At 38.0% G+C, this 25,764-nt stretch overlaps 1 protein-coding gene across 2 annotated transcripts in view; it reads left to right on the plus strand.

Moving 5' to 3' along the window:
* The first annotated feature begins 1,624 nt into the window (after nucleotides 1-1,624).
* Nucleotides 1,625-25,764, plus strand: part of Znf652 (zinc finger protein 652) — a 55,638-nt gene continuing 31,498 nt past the window's right edge. The window contains exon 1 of one of the 2 annotated variants that reach the window (XM_058571532.1): nucleotides 1,625-1,645. The gene's annotated coding sequence lies outside the window, so the exon portion shown is untranslated. Of the gene's footprint in view, nucleotides 1,646-1,963; nucleotides 2,154-25,764 lie in introns of those variants that run through there. The other variant, XM_046420420.2, reaches the window with a different exon arrangement.

Genomic DNA, 25,764 nt, shown 5'->3' on the forward strand with positions numbered 1-25,764 from the left:
TTGTTTACTAGGTTGGATGACTTTGGCTGAGCCATTAAAACATTCCTGGCCTGAACTTCCTTCATTGGAAATAATACCTGTCCTCTCTGACTTGCAGGATTGTTAGGAGATCTGATGAAATGATAGACATAACCTCCCTGCAAAAGCCATGAAGCACTCTTCAAATGCAAAGTAATATTATTACTATTGCAATAACTAGCAGTCCTTCAGAGAGTCATAGCACTTGGAAGGTCAATTTGTTCTTTGGCCATCACTCTGCATAACCCTCTTCCAAGCAGGATACTCTGATCTTGGTGGCGGGGGAGGGGGGCAATGGATCAAGTGTCCAAATAGACATCTCAAACATTTTGGGTTCACCAACCCCCACAGGCACTAATTTCTTTCTTACATTGCGTTAGAGTCTCTCCTTTTATTACTAACACATAATTCCTCCTGTTCTGCCTGATGATTTTTTTAGCTGATGAAATATAATTTTTAGAGTTAATCCAGTAAAATACTCACTACTGAAGAAAATGACCAAAAGTTGCCAAAAGTATGATCCCTGAAGTCTGGAGTTCAAGTGTAATAAAAGCCAAGCATCTGTTTTTGGAAGGGGCCAAGGATGGAGTCAGCTCTTGGACCCCTTTATTTGTAAAGTTTCAGTCTCTTCCTTGATTTTGTCTGGCCTCAGGTCATTTTACTCCCTGCAGGATATTTTTTCGGGGTGTTCTGTTTTGAAGAAAAGTAGCTGTACCTGTACTGAAAATGTTTACGTGTTATTGAGGTCAGCTTTAACGCAATAACATTAGTTGTGTGCTTTTAATAACGCAAGGAGTTTCAATTAAGACAAGACTGGCCAACTTCTGGGAAGTTTGATTTATGGTGGGAGAGGGTCATCCTGACCTCAGGGTTATTGCATTGGTCTTTTCTAACTTGGACCTTCAGCTTGCCAAATCATTTCCTCTTCCTATACCCTACACACTTTCAATTATGGACACTCTCTCTTGGCTCTGAACTTGGATAAACGCTACCTTGTTAGCTAATAGCATCATTAATTATATTAATGATTAATAGCTAATTAGTCATAATGCTGTAATACTTACAATGGAGATTTCCTTTCTTGCAGCATCTCTGGGTCTCCAGCACACACAGCTTTCCCTATTCCTGACTATAGGACTAATGCAGCTCTAAACCTGTTTTTCTGACCACCCTGGCAATCTTTAAGTTGCTTCAGTTTTTATTAACCAACCCAGTCATCTCATGAACGATCACTACTGCTCGCATCTTGTATCTTGTTATTTCTGTCCTGTCACTAACTGCCCTCCAGTAATGAGGCCAGCAATCAAGTTTTAAATTTTTATTTTATAAGCGCTTTTACTTCCACTCGGCCTACTTTTCTATTTTTGCCCCTATTTTCACTTTACTTTTCCCTAATCCCAACTTCGTGGAATCGCACACTGCCAGCACACAACTCCCTCCTACTCTGCATTTCGGCTTCCTTTCAGCAACCACGCCCCCCGACCCACGGGGACCAGCACGCATGCGCAGCCCACGCCTTTACCTGGGCGCTCGGGAGTGGGCGGAGTGGGCGAGGGCGGGGGTGGAGCGGATAGTCGGCGGTTATCTGCGCAGCTGAGCGCTCACAATGTGGCAGGAGGGAGAAAAGGTGCGCCAGGGCCGGCCCAAGGGCTGCGCATGCGCGCCGCCGCTCCCCGAAGCCGGGATGCCGGGGGAGGGGGGGCGGGCGGAGGGAGGTATCGGGATCCCTGCCGGGCGGGGGGGCCGGCGAGCGCAGGGGCCTCGGGCACGCGCGCGCGCTCTCTCGCCTCCCTCCCTGCCCCCCCTCTCGCACACACACATCCACACACGCACACCCCCTCCTCTGTCGCCCTCCCCGCGCGCCGCCCGCCCCGCCGGCCCCGCTCGCCCTCGCGCGCTCGGAAGGGAGTCGCGAGACGTCGGAGCGGCGGCCACGTAGCGCTGCGGCGGCGGCGGCGGCGGCGGCAGCCGAGGCCGGGTCTGAGGAGCGGCCCTGAGCGCATACGTTGGGCAGGGGGGAGGGGCCGGCCCCGCCGGCGGTGGTTACTCGAGCGCCGCGGCTACAGGCCCCCAGCCGCAGGGATGGACCGCCGAGGCAGCGGTCGAGGCGGCGGAGGCGGAGGCGGCCGGCCCGGGTGAGTAGGGGCCCCTTCCCCCGCGCACTCGCCACCGCCGCGGCGGCGCCCCAGGCAGCAGACCTTCCTCTCCGCCGCCCGCCGCGCCGGGCCGGGCTCTGGGGACCGGCTAACGCTGCGCCGAGGCAGCTGCGTGCACTAGGCCGGAGCAGCCCCCATCCGGCGGGGAGGCCCCGGCGCTGCGCTCCTCTGGCACCGAGCTTGGGCCGGGGGCGTCCAGCTCTTGCCCTTTCGCCCCCTCCTTCACGGACCTGGGCTTGGTTGCAGTATTGCAACGAGTCCACTTGCCCCGAGGCCTGAGGGGAGGCTGGGGTGGCATGGGTTAGCGGGCAGAGGGGAGGTTTGCACCGGTTCTCTTGCGAGCGTTCTCTTGCCCTGCAGCTGGTAGCTTGCACTCACTGCCTTCCCCGCCCTGTGGCTGCGCCCAAACCTCCAGCCCCCAGGAGTATTGTGCCACCGGGGACAACATGCATCTGATGTACACCCGCCACCAGCAGCCCCACTCTCACCCCAGTGGGTAATGCAGACCTTTCTCCACCCCCACCTCCTCCTCCCCGCCAATCAGGCTCTGCTGAAGAGTCTCAGATCCGAGACACCAAAGGTAGTGACACCCCCGTTACTTCTCCACGTAACATGTTCATTGTCGAGGGATGCCTTCTGTACAAATAATAACTGCCCCTCCCTCACCTCGAAGTCCGTCTTGAGGATTTAAGATCCTGTGTATTCTTTTTTGAAGTGGACCACTCTTTGATCACATCTAGAGAATCCCACCTACCCACCCCCACATACAAACGCACACTTCCTGATTACAGAGCAGCCCCTGTCATCGCGGATCCATTGTGAGAATGGCTTGTGCCAATCAAAGGAATGTGCCTTCGCCTTTGGAGTAGGGTGCTTTCCACAATCTTGTTACAGGATGTTCTTGCGTTTGTCGGTCTTTGATTGCCCCCAGATTGTCCCAGTGTTCAAGCATCATTATTATGGTGTTTTCCTTGTGTACATCTCCTGCGGACCCGCAGCAACACCTGAGTGATGCTTTTCCCCCAGTTCATTAGATACATATGGTGCCGTGGGAATTTTATCCTTTTTGTTGTAATGTTTAACATCTATGGTCAAGGTGTAGTATAAAAGTCGGGAGATATTTTGGGATGAAGATCTCTGTTTTTCCAGAGGATGACCAGGCCGGTATTGTTCTGGGAATGGCAACTAGCACATGCTTTGTTGACAACATGTGTATGTTTAGGGAAGGAAAGGTGCTGTTGCTGGGATGTGTGGTGTCGGTGCTGAAGGCAAGTGATGTAAGAGTGGGAATGTTCTGTGAGTGGTGCACTGCACTAATTGAGAGCACTCCCAGGTAGCTTAGTTAATTGTGTCTCCACTGTGCACATGTATTTAGATAGACACTGTCTTTAGTATAATTTTGCTTAAAATGTTCACTGCTAAGTTTCAGCAATTCTGGAAATGTTTCTTTCCATGGTTCCTAACCTTTCTTTGGGGTCATGGAAACCTTTAGGGCCCCTTTCTCAGTGAAATAAACACATAATTTTTTATGTGACTATAGTCATCTTGAAGCTGTTCCTGGAATCTCAGATTATGATCCACATTATGCAAAAGTGAAAGGAATTTGAGTTTTGTGTTTTGTTTTTCTTATAAGGATTAGTTACTTTGGCCCTGAGCGGTAAACTACAACAAACATATGTATGTAGCCTTGTGTTTTGTTCTTTGGTTATAGTGAGTTAGGTATTATGTCTCTGTCTTCCCATTAAAAAGGGAATGTGAGTCTTCCAGAAAAAGTTAAAACTAGAGTCAAAATAATTTGTTTAGATGTGACCAATTGATACTGTATGTTCCTGGCATCTCCTTCTAAATGTAGCAGATTTCAACAGTGAAGTAGTCTGTTTATAATGCCTGCCTGGAATCTGTATGTGTCGGCTAAATTAGATCTGATCTCTTAAAAGGAGGCTTTGTCATACCCATAATAAAGCACCTGCTCTACGATGAGAATTTTTTTCAACTTTGTTAAATATGATTTCATATCTTTATTAAAGGTAATAGTGCCGTCAAAATCAACCATTTAAAATTTTTGTTTTAATGGGAGGATTTTAATTGTAGTTAAGGAATTTAGGCTTCATGTTTGGAGTCTAGAGCTGGGGATGAACTTTGCACCATTCTATCAATAAGATTGTAAATATCAGTTATTTTGCTTAAATTGCTCTGTATTCAGCTTTTGTCTTTTAATAATGTTTCAATCAAGGGACATTTAATCTTGTGATAGTGTTAAGATGGGCAGTGATGTTAAATAAGCAGTCCCCAGCTCTCTAGGAGTTTATAATTTTGACAGTATTTTTCATTTTATATTTTGTTTGTTTATATTTTATTTCTTTTTGCATATTTTGGGGTTCTGAGAGTCTAAGGAATTCATGGTTTTAACTGGCACTTTGGAAGGCGAGGTAGGAATCTTGCATAAAACCTGTTCCACACACCTGAAGAATAGCATTTATTTCAATAATTATGAAGTATATCCTGTGAAATTTGAAAACATGCTGAGATTGCATATTTGCATTTTTATTACCTAATGTACATGCTTGAAGTGGCTTATATTACAGGTTACTGGGCTGGGGATGTGGCTCAAGCGGTAGCACGCTCGCCTGGCATGTGTGCCGCCCGGGTTCGATCCTCAGCACCACATACAAACAAAGATGTTGTGTCCACTGAAAACTAAAAAAAAAAATAAATAAATAAATATTAAAAAAAAAAATATTACAGGTTACATTTTTTTTTGTTCATGTCACACCTGAAGTTTTACTATCAGAAATGATTTGCCTATGCTAAACCCAAACCATTTCAAAGTTGCAAATATACTATTTTTCTTTGTCAACATAGTATACAGACAGACCATTCAAATCTCAGGGAACCGTGTAGTTCCTTGGTTTAGTTTTGTAAACCCTCTTCTATCCAGTCATTTTCCTAGTTAAACAACCATATGCCCATATAGCAGCTGATCCTATAACGCATGTGGCTGTAAGAACAGCATTCTCTCCCTGCCAGCTTCAGGGCTTGGAAGCTGGAAAACAATTGCAGAGCAGTGAGATACTTTTTAAGAAGTAGTGGTGCCAGCAGTTCGTCCTCATTAATACAAGCAGCTTGCTTCAGTTTCTCCAACACTCCTCTTCAGACACCCTTCCCTTAGGAGGTTTCAGATCAGCAGCTCCTACTCACGGGAAACAGCACCTACTCTTTGCGACTGTGGCCTCAAGATCTGATTCGACACCCAGAGCTGTTTCCATTTCTACTCTAAGTATGGGAAGTACTCTTGTGGTGTGGTAAGAAAATACTTTTCAAGTCTGCAGGAAAAAGAAAGTTGGTTAATAATGCTACTGATGTGATTTTATTTTTGAGTGGCTGAAGTCTGTCAAAGTAAACTATAATGTGAATTGTTAAAAAAAAAAAGTCGCACTTTTCTCTAGGATTGTAGATAATTTTACCAAAAATGTGAATATACTCTTGAGTTTCATTTCCCTTGTTTTAAAAAGTCAGTTGAGAGACTCCCCTCACCCCCCCAAAAAAAGAAGTGGATGGTCTTCTATTTTGAATCATGTCCTTTTGAACTAGTTATTCTGAAGTAGGTAACTACATCTCTTCATTGGTAACTCCTTGGTCTTGTGCTACTGTTTTAGGTAGCTATTGTCATCATTTTAGATGGTTATCACATGAATTAGCCTTGATAGAGGCAAACTGGTGTTGCAGTTAGTGTCATTAGCTAAAAGGAGATGGTTCTTTGGAGCCAGGTAAAACTAGCTTTCAGTTTGACCTACACCATTTACAGGCTTTATGGCATTGAACATATCACCTTGACTTTTTCTGACTTCAGTTTCTCATCAGCAGAATGAAATTTGTTTTGAGGACTTGAAATAAATGTTTGCGATCTCCTAGCACAGTTCCTGGTGTGTATTCATATTAGGAACTCAACAAATGGTAGAACACAGACAAGTCAGAGTGAAACTACAGATCATTTTGGATTAAGACAAGATTTAGAGGTCCGGTGCTATGATTTGGCATTCTTTCATTTGTGCAGATTTGGGATGAAAAAAAATGCAAATATTGGACTTGCAGCATACCTAAGTCTTGCAGGTGTAATGTGTTTATTGGAACTTTGATTTCTTACTTTATGGATGGTTGAACTTGGTAGAGACAATAAAACATAGCTGCAAATTCTACAGTGTTCACAGGCTGTACTTATTTTAAGCCTATTCAAAGCTTATGTGGTGAAAGAAGTGTTTTGGACGTTAACATATCTCAATGAGTTCTGTGTCTAGAGTTGAATCATGAGCAAAGTCTAGTATAAATTTTCATGATTAATGCAAACTCTAAAGTGCTTAATAGAATCAGTGAAGACATCAGTTGCTTGTTTTAGTTAATCTGTTTATGTAGCAGTTGTGTTTGATTATTAAAAATACTTATAAACATTTCTCTTATAGAATTTCCATTGCTTTTTTGAGGTTTTGATCATAAACTGTTATTTGGGCTACAGGTTTGAGTGCTTTGTACATTTTTGCTTTGGTGGGGGAAGGAAGGAAATGTAAGGTTTCTTTGCCTGTCAGATTTTATTGACTCTGTTTTAGGCCTAAAGATTGTGTTTCTAGCCACTTCTTTTTATCCTAAAGACAGTTTCAGGTAATAAGACATTCCTTTTTCCTTTTAAAAATATCATTTAAAAGACTAATTACTTTGAAATGTACATTCAATGTATGTAGTTTATGTAGTACATACAACTTTAAAAACAGAATTTCTTTGGTTTTATGGAATTAAGTTATTCTGTAATTTTCGAAGCATTGTGATAAGTCTCTGAGCCCACAAGATTTACCTAAAGACTGTTCAGATAAGGGAGACACATCAGAAATGCCTTAGGATTTATTTCAAGGGAATTTGCTAATCCTTATTTTCTTTTACTGTTGAGCTATCTAAAGGCTTGCCTATTGAAGGAATTAGTCACTAGTATTGGAAACTGATAAAGAAAGATTGGCAAACAATGGTCTTTGACTCACCTTAGAATTTGCAGTATACTTTGAAAACTTAATCTTGGTCAGAATATATACTAATTACATACTAGCCCAGAATGACTAATAAAACAAAATTTGGATGATTGGACTACATATTTTTTTCCTTAATTATAAAACATTTTGATAAGTAAACTTTTTTGGGGGGTGGGGTGCTTTTTCTTCTAAGCTTGGGGTGGCTGGTTGCCTTGTCAGTTTTTTTTTTTTTTTTTTTTTTGATAAACCGATGAGTGTGTGACAAGAACAGATTGTAAGGGTAGAAGAGAGAGGGAAAAAAATTGGCTTCTAGCCTAATTTCTTGATGTTTACTGTGCATGTGGCATCAGAGGGTTAAACAAAGATGTACAGTGTCTCTCTGATTCCTTTTGTCATTAATGCTAGTGCAAAATATAACATTTATAATTTTTCAGCTTTGGAATTTGTATTCCTTTTTTGGGATTCAATGGAGCATAATTTTTTACTTACACTGTGTGACCTACAAAATGAGAAGACTTATAACTAGGACCTTGTGAAAGTTTTTCACCCTTTTGAATGTGTCATTTTAATGTATTTAAAGTAATATCAATGACTTATGAACACTGAAACACATGGTAATTTTGGATTTTTGTTTTGTTTTTGCTGGAGAGGAATGTTTCTGATCTTGATTGAATGGATAAATCTATGTTTACCTTGGAAAAATGACTGGAATGACCGGGGACTTTTCTGTATTAATATACTATGAGATCTGGAGTTTGAAATTACCTTTTCTGAAAGTTCTTCATTGTAGGGGGCCCCACATTTTTCTCTGTTGTTTTGTTTTGTTTATGGTGCTAAGGATCGAACTCAGGGCATTGCTCACGATAGGCAAGCACTCTACCAGTGAGCTACATCCCTAGCATCCCCCCATTTTTAAAAATATACAAAGTTATATAAATCAAAATTAACTCTAAAAGTTTAAAAACAGCTTATATTCAAACAATAGGATAAATATTGCATAGCTGAAAAAATTAATGAAGACACTGTATACTGCTATGGAAAAAATCTCTAAAGTATTCATGAAAAAAAAAAAGGCACAGACAGTGTAGAGTGTGCAACTGTTTGTTTTATGGGAGAGTGAATATATTTGAGGATTATTCTGTATATCATAAAATAACTCTAAGAAACTTACTAGTTTTATAAGAAACTGATAATACCAGCTTCTGTTGCAAGCTAAATTGGATGATAAGGAACCTGGGTTGGAGTCACATGTTTCACACTCTGTGTGTGTGTATTGATGTATGTTTTTTTTTTTTTTTTTGAGTGAAATTTTAATCACAGTACACACAGAAAAGTAGAGGCATCATAAATGTGCAGTCTAGTGAATTTTCTCTATATAATCAGCATCTATAATAAGAAACAGATTTTTTAAAAAATATATTTAGTTGTCGATGAACCTTTAATTAATTAATTTACTTATTTATATGTGATGCTGAGAATCGAATCTAGTGCCTCACACTTGTCAGGCAAGTGCTGTATCACTGAGCCACAACTCCAGCCCAAGAAACAAATGTTTGTGAGATCTTACTATGTTACCCAGGTTGGCCTCCAGTTATTGGACTCAAGCCTCCCCTGTAGATCAGACTATAAGTGTGCGCCACTGTGCCCAACTAGAAACACATTATTAAAGTTCCAGAGCCTCTCATGTCCTTTCCTAGTTATTGCTCTTCCAAATGGTTTTCATATCCCGTATCATCATAAAGTGGTTTTGCCTGGTTTATGGAAGTTTTTTTTTTTTTTTTTTTATTTTGGTGCTGGGTACCCATCTAAGCTTATGCTCCACTGTTGAGTATGTCCTCAATCTCTTTTGTAAATTTATATAAGCAGCATGTACTCTATATAAATGTACTGTATAAATGCAGCATGTATTCTTTTGTATCTGATTTTGTTATTAGTTTCCTATGAAATTAATAATAGTAAATAAATAATAAACTAATAATAGTAGTAGAGTTTTAAATATAAAGACTTTAGTATAAGTTTTAGTGCACCAGTCATCTTTCTTTCTTTTTTTAAACAGGCTATTTATAGTTTTCTAGTAGGTAAAACCAAATTATCTTGGAATATAGGTTTATATATAAAAGGTATTCATAAAGAGAAATTAGTATTATTAGTTTTCCTATGAAACTAATAATACCCTATTATATGCATGCACTATAATTTATTTATTAATTCTATTATTGATGGAAATTTGGATTATTTTTGGTTTGGGGCTATCATCAATACTGCTGCTCTGTTCATTATATGTTCTTTTTCACATAACAGGGTATATGCGTATTAAGTATTTAAATTTAAAATATATCCCTTAACTGATTTATAGGAAAATTTCAATGGTCCATTTTAAATTAAAAATTAAATATTTAGTTGCACAAAATAACTTCCAACTATTTTGGGGGTCTAAGATTTTCACAATATTAAGAGAAATCCCAGTGCAACCTAAGACCAAACCCCATATTCTTCTATCCTTAAATAAAGAGGGGTTAAATATGAGAGAAAATGTCTTTTTTTTTTTTTAAAGAGAGAGTGAGTGAGAGAGAGAGAATTTTTTTAATATTTATTTTTTAGTTTTCGGCGTACACAACATCTTTGTATGTGGTGCTGAGGATCGAACCCGGGCTGCACGCATGCCAGGCCAGCGCGCTACCGCTTGAGCCACATCTCCAGCCCGAGAAAATGTCTTTAAAATAGTTTCAACACCTGAACTAGGGCATGGACCTGTAGTCCAAGCTACTGGGGAGGCTGAGGCAGGAGGATCCCTTGAGCCCAGGAGTTCAAGTCTGTCTCAAAAAAGAAAATAAAAAGTTATAATGAATAAAAAGTTATAATGCCCAAAAGATATGATTTTGTAATTGCTAAGTATTTCTTATGATATTTCTTTCATTCATATATATATATATATATATATATATATATATATATATATATATCACAATCCTGCCTGCACTGGTAATTATTAAACTATTTTATTTATATACATTTTATAACTACACATATTTAACTTTTTTTTGGAGTTCCAAACTTCTAAACAAGTTACAATATGGAATACTTTAAATATAGTTAAACTTGTTTTGAATATTTTAGGATTTGGTAGACCTGTCAACCAAATAAGATGGTATATAACTGTATGTAGCCCTGCAGCTTGATAACTGTGGAGGCATCAGTGTTCCTATTAAAAACTGCATTTGATCAAAAATTTTTCCTTTATTTGCAGTGGTACCCCCATCCCCAAAACATGGAAATAATTATTAAAGTATGAGACCATAAAGCAGTGGTTCTCAATCACAGTTGATTTTGCCTCCAGATGCTAGTGGCATCTAGTGAGTAGAGGAGCAGAAGAATACTGCTAAGCATTCTCTAACACATGGAACAACACTCACCATAAAGAATCACCTACAGTGCTGGCTGAGAAATCTTGTTTCAAAGCAACTAGTGACTAAGCTGAGGTACTAGGCAGGTAACAATTTTAACATTGACTTTGTTAGATTTACACAAAACTCAGCTAATTTATCTCATTTAGAGCAGAAATAAGCTGGGTAATTTTCTAAATAGTAGTAGAATTTTAAATATGAAGACTTTAGTATAAGTTTTAGGGCATCAGTCATCTTTTTTTTTTTTTTTTTTTAAAAAAACCAGGCTATTTATAGTTCCCTAGTAGGTAAAACCCAATTATCTTGGAATATAGCTTTTATGTAAAAGGTATTCACAAAGAGAAAGATTATATTTGTGTGTGTGTGTGTGTGTGTGTGTATATATATATATATATATATATATATATATATATATATATATATATAAAATATAGCAAAGACTTATTTTTTTAAAAAGCAGATAATCTTCTGTGATCCTAGTGTGGATCTTGCTTTACTCTAAGAGAAAAGCAAAGTTGGTTCTTTGACAGTTCTGTCCCCAGCATACTACACATACAAATTAAATCATGTATAATATGGTAAGTTAAGGAAAAAAAAATTGCCTTCTTGGAGCAGATATTAGGCTGTGTGGGTTTAATCCCCCACCACTGGGGGAAGAATTGCCAAGTGAGAAAATGTTAAAATTAAATATTAGAAAATTCATGCATAATAGAAAGAAAATACCTAATTTAAAATGGCAAAGTTCTTCCTGTAAGATTATGGTAAAGAAATAAGCACTTGTGCATCCATTCCATGTTGTCAGATGTGATAATCTATATCTAGGAGATGTTTTTTCTGTCTTCCAGTCTCTCCTCAGTCCTTTCATCACCTCATATGGAAAGTTAGATATTTTTTATTTCTTTGAAGATGTCTTAGGTCTCTAAAGCCAGGTGGTATACTGAGTACTGAGAGACCTGTCCACAGCAGCTAACTGCTGCAGGATTGGGCTATTCCAAATCTAGAGCTGATGTGTGTTTAATTCTGTCTAGCAGTAGTCCTAGCAGTTGGGCCATATCTGTAGAAAGAATCGGAACATGCATATACACTCTTCACTTACATTTACACCCACATCTGAAACAAAAACTTTGTGTCACTATCTGTGAGACAATATGGTAGTTTTTATTTAGTTTGGTTTCATTTAGAAAAATTGGTTGGGACAGGCAGTTTGAAAAAACATGACCTTATATAGTCTTTTTAAAAATGTATCTTCGTGAAGTAGATACTGAATAAATGCTTATTGGATTAAAAAGGGTGCAAGAGGGTGATAAAAATCATATTTATGGCCTTATTCCATATAGAGGGGTAGTTCTTTAAAAACTGAAAATCTAGAAAGGGTTTAGGTTGGATCCCATTTTGCCCAACATTTGAAGCTATGGTCTTCTCAGAGATAGTACACTTGTCATTGCTAAACACACACATATCACCTGTGCACAGATACATGCATACGCTGTCTACTGTTCATTATGTTAAGTAAAACTGATAGAGCCAATGAATATGTAGAAAGAGATTTTCTTAAACTCTGTAGTATAACCCCCTTTAGCATCTTACTAAGATCTTGTCTTGAAATAAAAAATAAAAAGGTCTGAGGATGTAGCTCAGGGGTAGAGTGCCTGAGTTTAATCTTCATTATACAAACAAACAAACAAACACAAAAACAATAAACAGAGAGCCTAGTGTTCCAGAAGGACAAAATTTCTAAATTTCTATACCTGAAGTTGCATATACAGTGTGTATAAATATGAATATATTTATTTAACAAACCTTTATATAGTATTTACAGTTCATTCTTCTTATAACCCCTTTAGGTGGTAGGTGTTATTTTTTTCCCCCATTTTACCAGTAGGAAAATAGAGACAAAGTGAGGTAAGGTTAATTTCCCAAGTTAAGTGTCCTTTTTCGTGGTACAGATATTTTTAAAGAAAAGACCCATTAAAACATTTTATTTTACTAATTGAAAAATTAAAGAGAAGAAATTTCAAATCCATGAATACTTCTGGTTTTTAGAAACCAGAGACTGAGTAATTGCTTTACATTTTTAAATCAATGAATAGTAAATTGACATTTTTGTATACATACAATTCTGGGAATGTTAGTGTATATGTAGGTTTGTGTAACCACTACTGCAATCAAGATACAGAAAAGCTCCATCATCCCCCAAATCCCCTTTTGCTACTTTTTTGTATTCACCCCGTCCCCTGCCCTCTATCCTGCAAACATTGAGCTACTTACTGTCTGTCACTATTGTCTTGTCTTTTGGAGAATGTTATATAAATACGGATAAGTATATAACATTTCAAGGCTGGCTTCTTTCACTAAAAATAATGCCTTTGATATTTATCCAAGGTTTTTGTTTGTTTTTTTAATACCTTTTATTTTATTTATTTATTTTTATGTGGTGCTAAGGATCGAACCCAGGGCCTGGCACGTGCTAGGTGAGCACTCTACCGCTGAGCCACAAACCCAGCCCAATATTTGTCCAAGTTTTGATGTGTATCTTTTTTCCTTTTTATGGCCAAATAGTATTCTATGATATGAGTGTATCGCTAATTGAATACCAATCACCATTTGAAGGCCATTTGAATCGGTTCCAGTTTTTGGTGATTATGAACAAAGTTACTATAAACATTCACAGGCAGGTGTTGAGGTAAATATGTTTTCCTTTCTTGAGGGTAAATACCTAAGAGTAAGATTGCTGTAGCATATAGTATGTGTATAACTTTACCCCAAACTGCCAAACTGTTTTCTAGTGGGTGTGTTATTTTGTATCCCCACCGGAAATATGAAAAGTTCCAGTTGATGGGGACGTTGGTAGGCATCTGTAATCCCAGTGACTTGGAGGCTGAGGCATGAAATCACAAGTTCAAGGCTCAGCAACTTACTGAGACCGTGTTGGGGATGTGATACTGTAGTGGAGTACCTCTGGGTTCAATCCCCAGTACTGGGCGGGGGGGGGTGTGGAAGTTCCAGTCATTTCACATCTTTTTCAGCATGTGTCATTATTAATATTTTATTTTTGTCCATTTTGCATTCTAATAGGTATATAGAAATAATTAATTTTGAACCTTGATCAGATTCTGGGTACTTAGCCCGGTTCTGCCATTAGAGGAGCCTTGCCTTTTAACTGTGATGAGGCTCTCATTTCCTTGTCTTTTATGTAATAGGGTTATATTGGATGCATTATGTTCTCTCAGCTCCCAAATTCACTGATACAGAAAGAATCCTTGGTAAGAGGAGGAGAGAGTTATGTTTACTTGTGCAAAAGAATCCATTGGTTTATCTTTTCAGCTAAAGTACAAACATTATCAGCAGGGTGTATATTTATAAATGGAATCCATATAAAGTAACCTGATATATATCTATAGTTTGTCCTTTGGAGTTAAAATTGTGATCATGTCTATCTTTAAGATGAAATTATATTGTTAATGTTGCGGTTCACATTGACAACCTAGAATCCTTTGGCTGGTGTCTGATACTTTTATATTTCTTAGCTTTCTAGGGTTAAAATTTACAGTAAGTTTAATAATAGATATTTTGCTATTTGTCATTAATAGGAATCACTTAAAAATTGTATATTTAGTTACTGTCCTTAATGTCTTATTTGGGTGTTAAACAGATTGTTTCTAGTAACATAAAAATTAATAGCATTATTATTTTTCTAAAAGATTACAAATGCATATTTAAGGAATATAGAAAAATATGAAAAAAATGTATCCCCCTCCCTATCTTTACTTTTCTCCTGAGACATCTCTCAATGAGTATACCTATGCATGAGTATATTCATGGTTTTGCATATTGAGATTATATGATCCCATTTACACACATCCTTTTTTTTTGTGGGGGGTGGTACCGGGGATTGAACTCAGGGGCATTCAACCACTGAGCCACATCACAAGCCCTATTTTTGTATTTTGCTTAGAGACGGGGTCTCACTGAGTTGCTTAGCACCTCGCCATTTATGAGACTGGCTTTGAACTCATGATCCTGCCTCAGCTTCCTGAGCCTCTGGGATTACAGGTATAGGCCACTGCACCTGGCTTACACACTTTAATGTTTTTTTTTTTCCTATGTGGACATATTTCTGTGTCAGTTAATGTAAATCTGTATCATAATTCAGATGGATTCATAGCATGCCTGTTTTAAGCAATTTTTTCACTGCTGTAACTAAAGGACCTGATTAGAACAATTGTAAAAGAGGAAGGATTTATTTGAGGGCTCATGGTTTCAGAGGTCTTAGTCCATCGAAGGCCGGCCCCGTTCCTCAGGGCTCGAGGTGAGACTGAACATCCTGGCGGGAGAGAGTGGCTGAGGAAAGCAGTTAACGTGGTAGTCTGGAAGCAGAATCCACTTGCCAGATACAAATATATACCCCAAACCACCCTTCTCCAGCCACACTCTACCACTTCGGTTACCACTCAGTTAATGCCTATTAGGGGATTAAATCACCCATTGGGTTCAGACTCTCACAACCCAATCATGTCTCCTCTGACCCTTCTTGCATTGTCTCACACATGAGCCTTTGGGGGATACCTCACATCCAAACCATAACAATGCCTATGTCTATATGGGCCATTTTTTGTTTCAGGTTTTTTTTTTTTTTTTTGGTTATAATAAATGTCCTCACACACACATCTTTATATATTTCTAGTGGCAAATTAGTTATAACTATAATTCTGTGGCTGGGTCTGAAAGTATATACACCTTACAGGTAGGAAGATAGTGCTGAACAGCTCTCAGGAAGGTGGTTCTGTATTCACATAGTGTCATGAGACATAGCTGGCCATGCCTGTTATGCCCAAATCAGTCAGGTTATCTTGGCATTAGTCAGTTTGGGACTTATGCCATAAGACATATTTACACATGTTTGTACATGGATTCTGGTGAAAAACCAAGCCCACTTGCTAATTGATAGTCTTTACCAAGTAAACCTGACATTGCTTAAAAAAATCAAAGCTTTAAAAAACATTAAAAATCAAATCTGCTTTTGAGAAAAATCACCTGATAAAGACATCTGATTTTTTTTAATTCAGAGAAAATCTTTTAAAGTAACTATAGTATTTAAAGTATCTATAGTAGTGCTGTAAATTTTCTTTTAAAATACCTTTTGAATAATTTTAGATTTATAGAAAAGTTGCAGAGAGTAGCATATAGTCCTTATCCAGTTTCCCTATTGATTCAGTCTTTCATTAACCATTGTTTGTTTCTTAGGATTAAGAAATCTACATTGGCATACTACTATTAACTAGACTTCAGAGTTATCAGATTTCATTAGTCTTCAACAAGTATTCCTTTTCTATTTGGAAACATATTAAGCTTTTCAACTGTATACTTAAGCTTCAATACCTGTTCACAAATTAATTTTAGTCATTAGATATATCATACTTGTATATGTACTATATGTACTGTATCTGGATGTCTGTATTCGTTTAAACAAATGTAAGTTATCTTTGACATTAATATCTTTGAAAATTATCTTTTGATATTCACAGACAATTCTGCCCAAGGCAATTTTAAGGTAGGGCTGAGGAGCTTTCCCTGCCCTTTTTGTGTTCTTTGCGGAAACGAGATTTATAACATCTACAGTGTGTTTCTTGCACAGTGGTACCCTTTTTAGCGTAGTTACAAGCCCCCATCTCCAGGACACGTGGAAAATTTCCTACTGTTTACAAGGAAATTAGCTATTGAGAGTGGTAGAGAAGAGTGTCTTATGCCGGATGGTTTCACTATCTTAATTTCTCCAGGTGTGGTAATGCACCCCTGTAGTCCCACCCACCACTTGGGAGGCTGAAGCAGGAGGATCACAAGTTCAAGACCAACCTTGGCAAAGTCCAGTCTTGGCAATTTATTGAGACCCTTCCTCAAAATAAAAAATAAAAAGGATGGAGCATGTAGCTCAGCAGTAGAGCATCCTTGGGTTCTATCCCCAGTACTACACAAAAACAAACAAAAATATCTTTGTGGTTCTTGAAGAAGAAAAAGGTGTAGGTTTTGATAGGGTAATAGCTGGGTACCTTTCACCTCTCACTCCACACTTTCTTTTTTTTTTTTTTTTTGGTAGGATTGAACCCAGGGGCACTAAATCACTGACTCACATCCACAACCTTTTTATTTTTAATTTTAAGACAGGGTCTTAATAAGTTACCTAGGGCCTCACTAAGTTGCTGAGGGTGGCTTTGAACTTAAGAGATCCTCCTCCCTCAGCCTCATGAGTCACTAGGATTACAGGCCTATGCTACCATGCATGGGCTCACTCTGCACTTTCTAATGTGAAGAATTCCTTCTGAGCAAATAAATCATCACACAAACTCACTATATTAATTTAAATCATTTCTAGTTTATGGCAAGGAAGGAAGAAATTGGCTTTTTCTTTTTTTGTTGTTTCTTGGTACCAGGGATTGAATCTAGGGGTGCTTAACCACTTAGAGACAGGATCTGAGTTACTTAGGTCCTTGCTAAATTACTGAAGTTGGCTTTGAATTCATGATGCTCCTCAGCCTCTTGAACTGCTGGGATTTCAGGCTTTTGTCACCATACCTAGCAGGAATTGGCATTTTTAAAAATCACTTGTCCAGGGCTGGAATTGTGGCTTAGCACTTGTCTAGCATGTATAAGGAAGTGGGTTTGATACTCAGCACTGTATAAAAATAAATAAATAGAATAAAGACTTTTAAAAATGCTTTTTAAAAAATCACTTTTCCTCACAGTTAAAGGGAATTCTTAAAGTATTCCTTCATTAGCATACCACTTTAAAAAAAACTGAAAAAATTCTTTTTTGTATTCTAAGAAGCAAAAATGCAGAGCAGTAACATGAGAAAGCACACACTAGATCTGAAGTACATCTTCCTTTTGCGGAGGCAAAGAGGAAGGAAGACATGGCATTTGTCCTGTATGTCAGTTAAATTAATGAACTAATAGTAAAGTGGTCCTGACTTTTACATGTTTCATGAGTGCCTCTGGGCAGAGCAATGCATTAGGTCTAATGAAAAAGTATAAATTTATTTTCTTTCTCTCAAAGAGCTTGTAGTGGGAGAAATACCATTTGTAGACAAACAAGTGCAATTTAGGATGTTGTATGTTAGATGACAGCTCTGTGTCACAGAAGTTTTGAAGGGGTGCTTCAAAACTTCAAAACCCATAATCCCAGCAACTCAGTGGTGGGGGCTGAGGCATGAGAATCAGAAGTTCAAAGCCAGTCTTAGTAATTTAACTTCCCTTGGTTCAAGCCCCAGTACCAACAACATCAACAACAAAAAGGAAGTTTGGGAGGGGAAATCCCTTCTGTGCAGGCAGTCATGCAAGGCTTTAAGAAAAAGTGCACTGGAGCTAGTTCTTGAAGGATGGCTGGGATTTTATTATAGTGATAGGGGGTTTGGAAGGTATTCTAGGTAGAAGGAAAGAATGACAAGATTTTAGAGGTGGAAAGTGCTGTCGTATGCATGATGAGTAGCATAAATAGCGTGGGGACATTAGGTGGGAAGGAGAAGATGAATTTTGGAACCAAGATTGGGCTCAGGTGGTAGAGGCTTTCTGAATTGTACTTTATTTCATTGCTGTAGGAATCATTGAAGGTTTTGTGGCTAGGGAGTTACATGATTCAAATTTTGAAAATCTCTGTGTAGGGTGGTTTGAAAGAGGGAGGCAGAAAGAGTATTATAATTGTGTGAATATGAGGTGATGAGGGCCTGAACTGGGGTTCTTGTTAGTAATTAGAATAGGAAGAACAAGATAATTTCAAGAAATAAAGCTTAGCTTATTGGATCATTAAATATTGAGGTAAGGGAAAGAAAGCAGCCCAAAATGAACCTGAGGTCTGTAGCCTCACTCAGGCTATGCTTTATTTGGTTCTTTTGTAGATTTGATCATAAAATAACTTAAAAATCAATAATCTCAGAGGCTGGGGCTGGGGCTCAGCAGTAGCACACTGACCTGGCATGTGTGAGGCACTGGGTTTGATTCTTAACACCGCATATAAATAAATAAATAGAGGTTTATCAACAACTGAAAAAAAAAAAAAAAAGAAAGAAAAGATGGGGCTGGGATTGTGGCTCAGCAGTGGAGCGCTCGCCTAGCACGGGCAGGACCCGGGTTCAATCCTCAGCACCACATAAAAATAAAGGCATTGTGTTGTGTCCATCTACACCTAAAAAATAAATATAAAAAGAAAGAAATCAATAATCTCTCAGAAAAGAAGGAAAGTATGTGGCATTCTTGTTTTAGAAGTAATAAAATGTGCAAGTGTGTAGTTTAAAATAGAAGATGCATGGCATTTGTTGATTCAGGGTGGAAGGAATAAACCAGAGAAGGAAGGTGGGCTTACATTTGATGGGGAGTATTATGCTGATGGGCTGTGCTTTCATCTGGTTTTCCAGACCATTTTACTGTAGGTGACAGCAGTACAACATTGAATAAGAGAATCCTTGTTAACTCATGTACAGCAGATTTAGAAAACGATCTGAAAGGTTCTTCTGCTCACCCTTGAACCCTTGGATATTTGTCCCTTCACTGGGCCTAGGGAGTCAAAGGTATGTATCGTATCCACTGGAGAAAAAGCAGCTTCAACACCAGCTGCTGGCAAACTGGCTGTGCACTGGAGCAGTGTAGACCTAAAACTGTGCCAATGGATAGATCTACATGAGACGTTCCACATGAAGACAGGTGGTTGGTTCCATTTCATTGTACTGTCCCTGAAAAATTAAAAGATAATTAGCATCTGGATATAATAGTTGCTACTATTTAGTATCTAATCCTCATCGAGTGATGAGAGTGAAATATAAGCTAGGCAGGAGAACTGCAAGTTTGAGCAAGATCTTCAGCAACTTAGTGGAACCCTGTCTCAAAATAAAATAAAATGGGGCTGTGAATGGAGCTCAGCGGGAGAGCGATCACCTAGCACATGTGAGGCCCTGGGTTCAATCTTCAGCACCACATAAAAATAAATAAATCAAATAAAGGTATTGTGTTCAACTACAACTAAAAAATAAATATTAAATAAATAAATAAAACAAAAGTAAAAAAAATAACCAAACTATCTTTGGGCCAGGCCCTTGTGGGGCACGCTGTAATCCCAGTGGCTTGGGAAGCTGAAGCAGGAAGATCATGAGTTCAGAGCTAGCCTTAGCAATTTAGCAAGGCCCTAAGCAACTCAGTGAGACCCTATCTCTAAATAAAATATAAAAAGAGGTTGGGGATATGGCTCAGTGTTAAAGCATCTGTGGGTTCAATCCCCGGTACCAAAACAAAGAACTATCTTTGGTTGCTCCAGCTGCATACTTTAAATGTTACCAAACCCAGGCATAGTATCACACACCTGTCGCCCCAGCAGCTCAGGAGATTGTGGCAGGAATACTGCAAGTTTAAGGCCAGCCTCAGCAACTTAGTCCCTAAGCAATTTAGAGAGACCTGTCTCAAAAAATAGAAATAAATAAAAAGGGCTGGGGATATAACTCAGTGATAAAGCAACCCTGGGTTCAACGTTCAGTACCTAAAATAAAATGTTACCAAAAAGTAGTGTTAGAAAATTTGCATGAGTGTGAACTAATGTGAAAGTGCTTTGATTTTGGAAAAGGAAAAAATTTAAAGATATTACAATAAAAATCCATATCACTAATAGAAAATTTTCTTTAACATTCATAGATGAAGAGGAATTAGACTTAGTCATAAATCCCCAGTCTCCAGGCAGGTTTGGTCACATCATTGGCTTGGCTACCTTGACCATGCACTGGATTTGAGTTATGACAAATTTATTTTAAAACAAAAGCAAGCAAGCAAACAATACATTTACTAAGTTTTTTGACTGATTGCATCTATTTATAGACGTATGTTGTGAAGAGTTGTGGTTTTCTTAGATTAAGAAAGACATTGTATAAAAATCGTCTCCCCACATAAATGTTTCCTCCACCTACTCATTTGTCTGCAGGCCAGGAGTCTGGGCTGGTGCCTTTGCTGCTCATAGGCTCATTTTTTAGATATTCTGGTGCAGTTAAAATATAAATGTCTAATGTGTGTAGTGTTGCTAATTATTTTATAACCTAAAAGTAACTTCTTTGGAGTTTATGGGGAGATAGTGGAATGAACATATTGTTTTACATTCATATTCAGAAATATGAATGTTTGGGGCTTTTGCCTTACTGAAATATGCAGTTATTCACAATGCAATATAGAGAATGATATTTTGGGAAAAGATGATTAAGAATTCCACGTAGAAAGCTGGGCATGGTGGTTCACTCCAGTAATCTCAGCTACTAAAGAGTCCTAAGCAGGAGAATCCCAAGTTCTAGGTCAACCTGGGCAGTTTAGAACTTGTTTTAAAATAAAATTTTTAAAAAGGGATGGGGCTGTAACTTAGTGGTAGAGTACTTGCCTAGTATGTATGGGGCACTGGGTTCAATCCCCAGCACCACCACCAAAAAAAAAAAGAAAGAAAGAAAAAAGAAATCCAGTGGAAGAAACCTTTGTATATTCAAATGTCTTCCATCTGTTTTCCCAGCTCAGGTTATTACTGAGCAATTATTGTGCCATGGAGCAAGTAGCCAAGAATAATTTTGTGTGATGAGGAGTTTTTCTCCTCACATGTCATGTCATTAAACTGCCACACATTCTGTAGTTCAGCCTTGTGTTAAAATTTTAGTGTTGTGTTACCAGTAACTAATGGAGACTTGTTAATGTGATGTGTATATTCATGGGGAATATGCTTTTCTTCCCTTACAGTAGAGGTATGTTGCAGCATGAAAATGTGTTGATCCATTGAAGTCGCCCGCCCCCCGCCCCAACTGCTTTACCTGTTGTCTGGCATTTAGTGAAAAAAACCTTGCTCGAAAGTTGCAGATCTCTTGAGGGCAGCAAATGCTACACTCAGAATGAAACTAGGTTACTGCTTCTGCAACATGCAGTGGTTTGTATCAAAAGCTGTTTTGGTCTTGTCTTTGAAATTATCCCCTATTCTTTGAAGTGGTCATATTTTGATTGGGAGTGGTTTTAAATTTTAGAATTTCCTGAATTGAACCTAAAATGTTTTATTATTTTCTTATGTGGTTGTTGTACACAAGCTTTTATAGAAAGCTTATCTCAAGATAACATACATCTTTAGTAAAAACAAAAAAGTAGTTTTGAGAAAGTATTAAAGACAGTGTTTTAAGAGGGTATTAAAAATGGTTTTATGTAGCTAGAATATATATTTCCTTAGCTTTTAAAATATCTTGAGTTTTATCAAAATTTTAGTACTTTGAGTTTGTATTTTAATTCTGGAATCATCTTTATATTATCAAGAGGAAACTAGGCATTTTTCCTTTACTATTTTTTACTTCTTAAAAAAAGTGTATTTGGGCTGGGGCTGTAGCTTAGTGGCAGAGCACTGGCCTAGCCTGTGCGAGACACTGGGTTCGATCCTTAGCACTATATACAAATAAAATAAAGACATTCTGTCCATCTACAACTACAAAAAAAATTTTTTTTAATGTATTGTCTTTTTTCCTTTTGGATGACATGGCTTGAAGTGAGGTGGAGTTTACAGCTGTTCCTTTATCATACTCTTTCTTCTCCATATAAGGTTTTTTCTGTTTGTTTTTTGTTTTTGGGGGTGCTGGAGATTGAACTCAGGGGCTACTGAGCCACATCCCCAGCCCTATTTTGTGTTCGACTTAAAGACAGGGTCTCATTGAGTTGCTTAGCACCTTGCTTTTTGCTAATGCTGACTTTGAACTCACAATCCTCCTGCCTCAGCCTCCTGAGCCACTGAGATTACAGGTGTGTGCCACTGTACCCAGCTACATATAAGTTTTGAAATCTTAAAAGTAACCTATTTTAATGAATTCCAAGATGTTTTTCTTCAGTGGTGTTGTTTTATAGCAAGAAATGATCTTTCCCTTTGACATTTAAACATGCTCAATGCTCTCCTATCTTTAAAAGCCAAACTCATACCTTTTTTCTATTTTATGACCTTCTGCCTCTGCTGATCATCACCTTTTGTCTTGTCCTCACCACACTTAACTCTGTAGGGTTAAGTGGGCCCAGAAGGCAACCTTGACCCTTTTGCTAACTAACACAAGAGTCCCATTCTCCCAGGGAGAAGAGGCTGGTAGGACAAAGGGATATTCATGTTAAGGAATTATTCTGGTACTATATTTTATGGTCATTTTCTTCTATCCTCATTGTTTAGCAGCATTTGATACAGGTGACCAATTCTTTCCTGAAAATTAAATATATATATATATATATATATATATATATATATATATATATATATATATATATAAAATTTTTTGTTTGTTTTTAATCACTTGTCTTCTGTGCTCTATAATTTAGTGCTTTTATTTGGCCTCACTGTTAATTTCTTCTCTCTTCCTTGGTAGTTTTGTCTTTCTTCTTTGGTAGCTCTTTCTCCTCTATTCTTGGAGTACACTATTGCTTGGTGTTCTGCCCATTTCTCTATTTACCTGCCTTCCTAGTCCCCAATTATATATATATATATTTTTCTGTATGCTGATGTCTCCCCAATATAAATACTATTCAACTTAGAGTGGCATTAGGTCCTGATGAACAACTCACTGTAGATTGAAAATATTATAAGCGAAACTGCATTTAATGCACCTCACCTACTGAGCATCACTGCTTAGCAACATAGGACTGTGTTGTTTCCCTTTGTGGTTGTGTGACTGACTGGGAGCTGCAACTTGCTGTTGTTGCCCAGCATTACAAGAAAGTATTGTCTGCATACCTGTAGTCCAGGGAAAGGTCAAAATTCAAAATTCTTTTTTTTTTTTTTTTTGGTGCAATGGGTTAAACTCAGCACCTTGTGCATGCTAAACAAATGCTTTACCACTGGACTCCAGTGGTAATATCTCCAGTGAAATGTTTCTAAAGAATTTGTATCATTTTTGCATCACTGTAGATTTGAAAAAAATCTTAAATTATCTTTAACCATCACTATGTAACTGTAGTCCTGACTTCTAATTAGGAGACTCTTACATTTGACTACTTGACAACTCTACATAAATGTCTAATTTGCATCTCAAACATTATATAAATTAGGATGCTTTGAGCTCCAAATAATAGAAAATACAACTGAAATTTATTTGAAAACAGGAAAATTTACCCTCACCAGTAACAAGATGACTTAGTCTAGGATTGGTTTAAATTTGTGGTTTAGCAGTACAATTTGGGACTCATTCCTTCCACCTTTCTGATTTGCCAGCTTAAACATGTCTGCCTTGTTCTGTGGTCACCTCTCATCATGGGTGCAAGATGACATCCAGCAGAAAGGGGTAGTTGTCTCTTCCATTGCTTCTTAAGAGTTAAGAAAGATCTCTTAGAAGCTTCTCAGTAGATCCACTTAAATTCCATTGTTCAGAACTTGATAATGATCCCATCTCTAAACCATTCACCCACAAAGTAAATGTATACATACAATTTTCATACAAAATGGAATGATAAGTATAATAGAGATAGAACAGGAGAGTGGAAACACACATATAAGGAAGAGGTGACAGGAATTGGGGAATTTCATAAAGACCTTCCAAGATAGGTGGTGTTTGAACTAATAATTGAAGGATTAGTGAAATTCATTTGATAGCAAGGAACATAAGGGCCAAAGGGGCAGGGTATACTGATGACTGGTATACAGAAATTATATGACATGTTTGGGGAACACTGAATATATTCTTAAGGCTGGTACTTGGGGTCTATGGAGGGAAGGTGAAAAATTATGTTAAAAACATAAGGTGAGGGGTTTATTGTTTGATTTGCATTGTTGGGAATTAAACCTGGGGGTGCTTTCCCACTGAACCACATCCCTAAACTCTTTTAATTTTTTTTTTTTTTTTGAGACAGAGTCTTGCTAAGTTTCTCAGGCTATGCTCATGCTTGCAATGCTCCTGCCTCAGCCTCCCAAGTCACTGGGATTACACCTGGCTGAGATTTCCAATCTTGAAGGAGGTTTGCTCTTAACTTTTAAAGTGGTTATCATTGTAAATAAATTTTTGCAATATTTAGCAAAAACTTTATCTGGTTATTATGCAAAAAACAGAATTAGGTACTATCTCTGAATTTGAGGCTTATTATCTTTAAAATAATAAAATAATGTACCTTCTTATCTCTCCCACCTATGTTTTCCCATTAAATGTAGGTATGAAGTTCTAATTGTCTAAATTGTCTGTGATCCTTTTCTTTCTTCCCCGTTCACATCTAAAGAGCAGATTCTATTCATCTCCTCTTCTTGTTCTCTCTGCCACTGTCAGTGGTACCCATATTTATCAGCCTTCTAATCGAAAGTCTTTATTTCCTGTCCCTATTCTACTTTTATGACTTTATCACCTACTAATAATAAGGTGATAATGTCCTGTTTGATTTCTTTAGGTAGGACAGTATCTTCACCCCCTAAACAAACTGTGCTTAATCGTGAACATGACATCTTTACTCATATAGTCCTCTCCTTAGCATAACAGGTCTTTTAATATCCTCTCTGTCTTTTCAGATCTCTCCCATTCTTCAGGATCCAGCTCAAGTCTCTTCACATGGCATTCCATAGCATGTCCAATCTACATCCTTTATGACCCTTTAAATAATCATGTGCCACCTTTTGAAAAAAAAAATCAGCATTTGTTTTATTTGGTAATTGTGACTTTTTGTGTGTGTATAAAGTCTTATTTACCTACCAACTTTTAAGCTTGTGATATAGGGTGACTACCATAATTATTTGAAGGAATAAATTAGCAACATCTCCTGATATTAGATTCTTTGAACTTTATATTTAGATGATAATAAAAGCTTGTGAATGGATGGAGTATAGGAATTGAATAGAAAATGTTTATTGTATAAACCCATTTTATCTATAAACTTCACCTTTATATCAGAAAAGAATAAACAGTTGATTTCTCTAAGGTGGGGAGGGAAGACATGGGCATTTACATATAAGCCCCTGTGACTAGCATCAGCTTTAGTAACACAGTCCCATCACCACTTCTAAGACTGTGAGATTCTAGATGTCCTGTGAAGATTCATTAGCTATAGCTTGCTAGAGCCAAACTCTAGAAATCAATCTCTTCTCTGTGTTCAACTGCACTTCCTGAAAGGTAGGCAGGATCCATTGGATCAGTTTACCAACACCCAATGTTGAACATCTTTATTTAGTACAGTTTTGCTCTG

The sequence above is a fragment of the Marmota monax genome, unplaced genomic scaffold, assembly GCF_021218885.2.
Source record: "Marmota monax isolate L192 unplaced genomic scaffold, Marmota_monax_Labrador192_F-V1.1 WCK01_AAM20220418_F8-fsc00064, whole genome shotgun sequence".
NCBI classification, from domain to species: Eukaryota; Metazoa; Chordata; class Mammalia; order Rodentia; family Sciuridae; genus Marmota; species Marmota monax.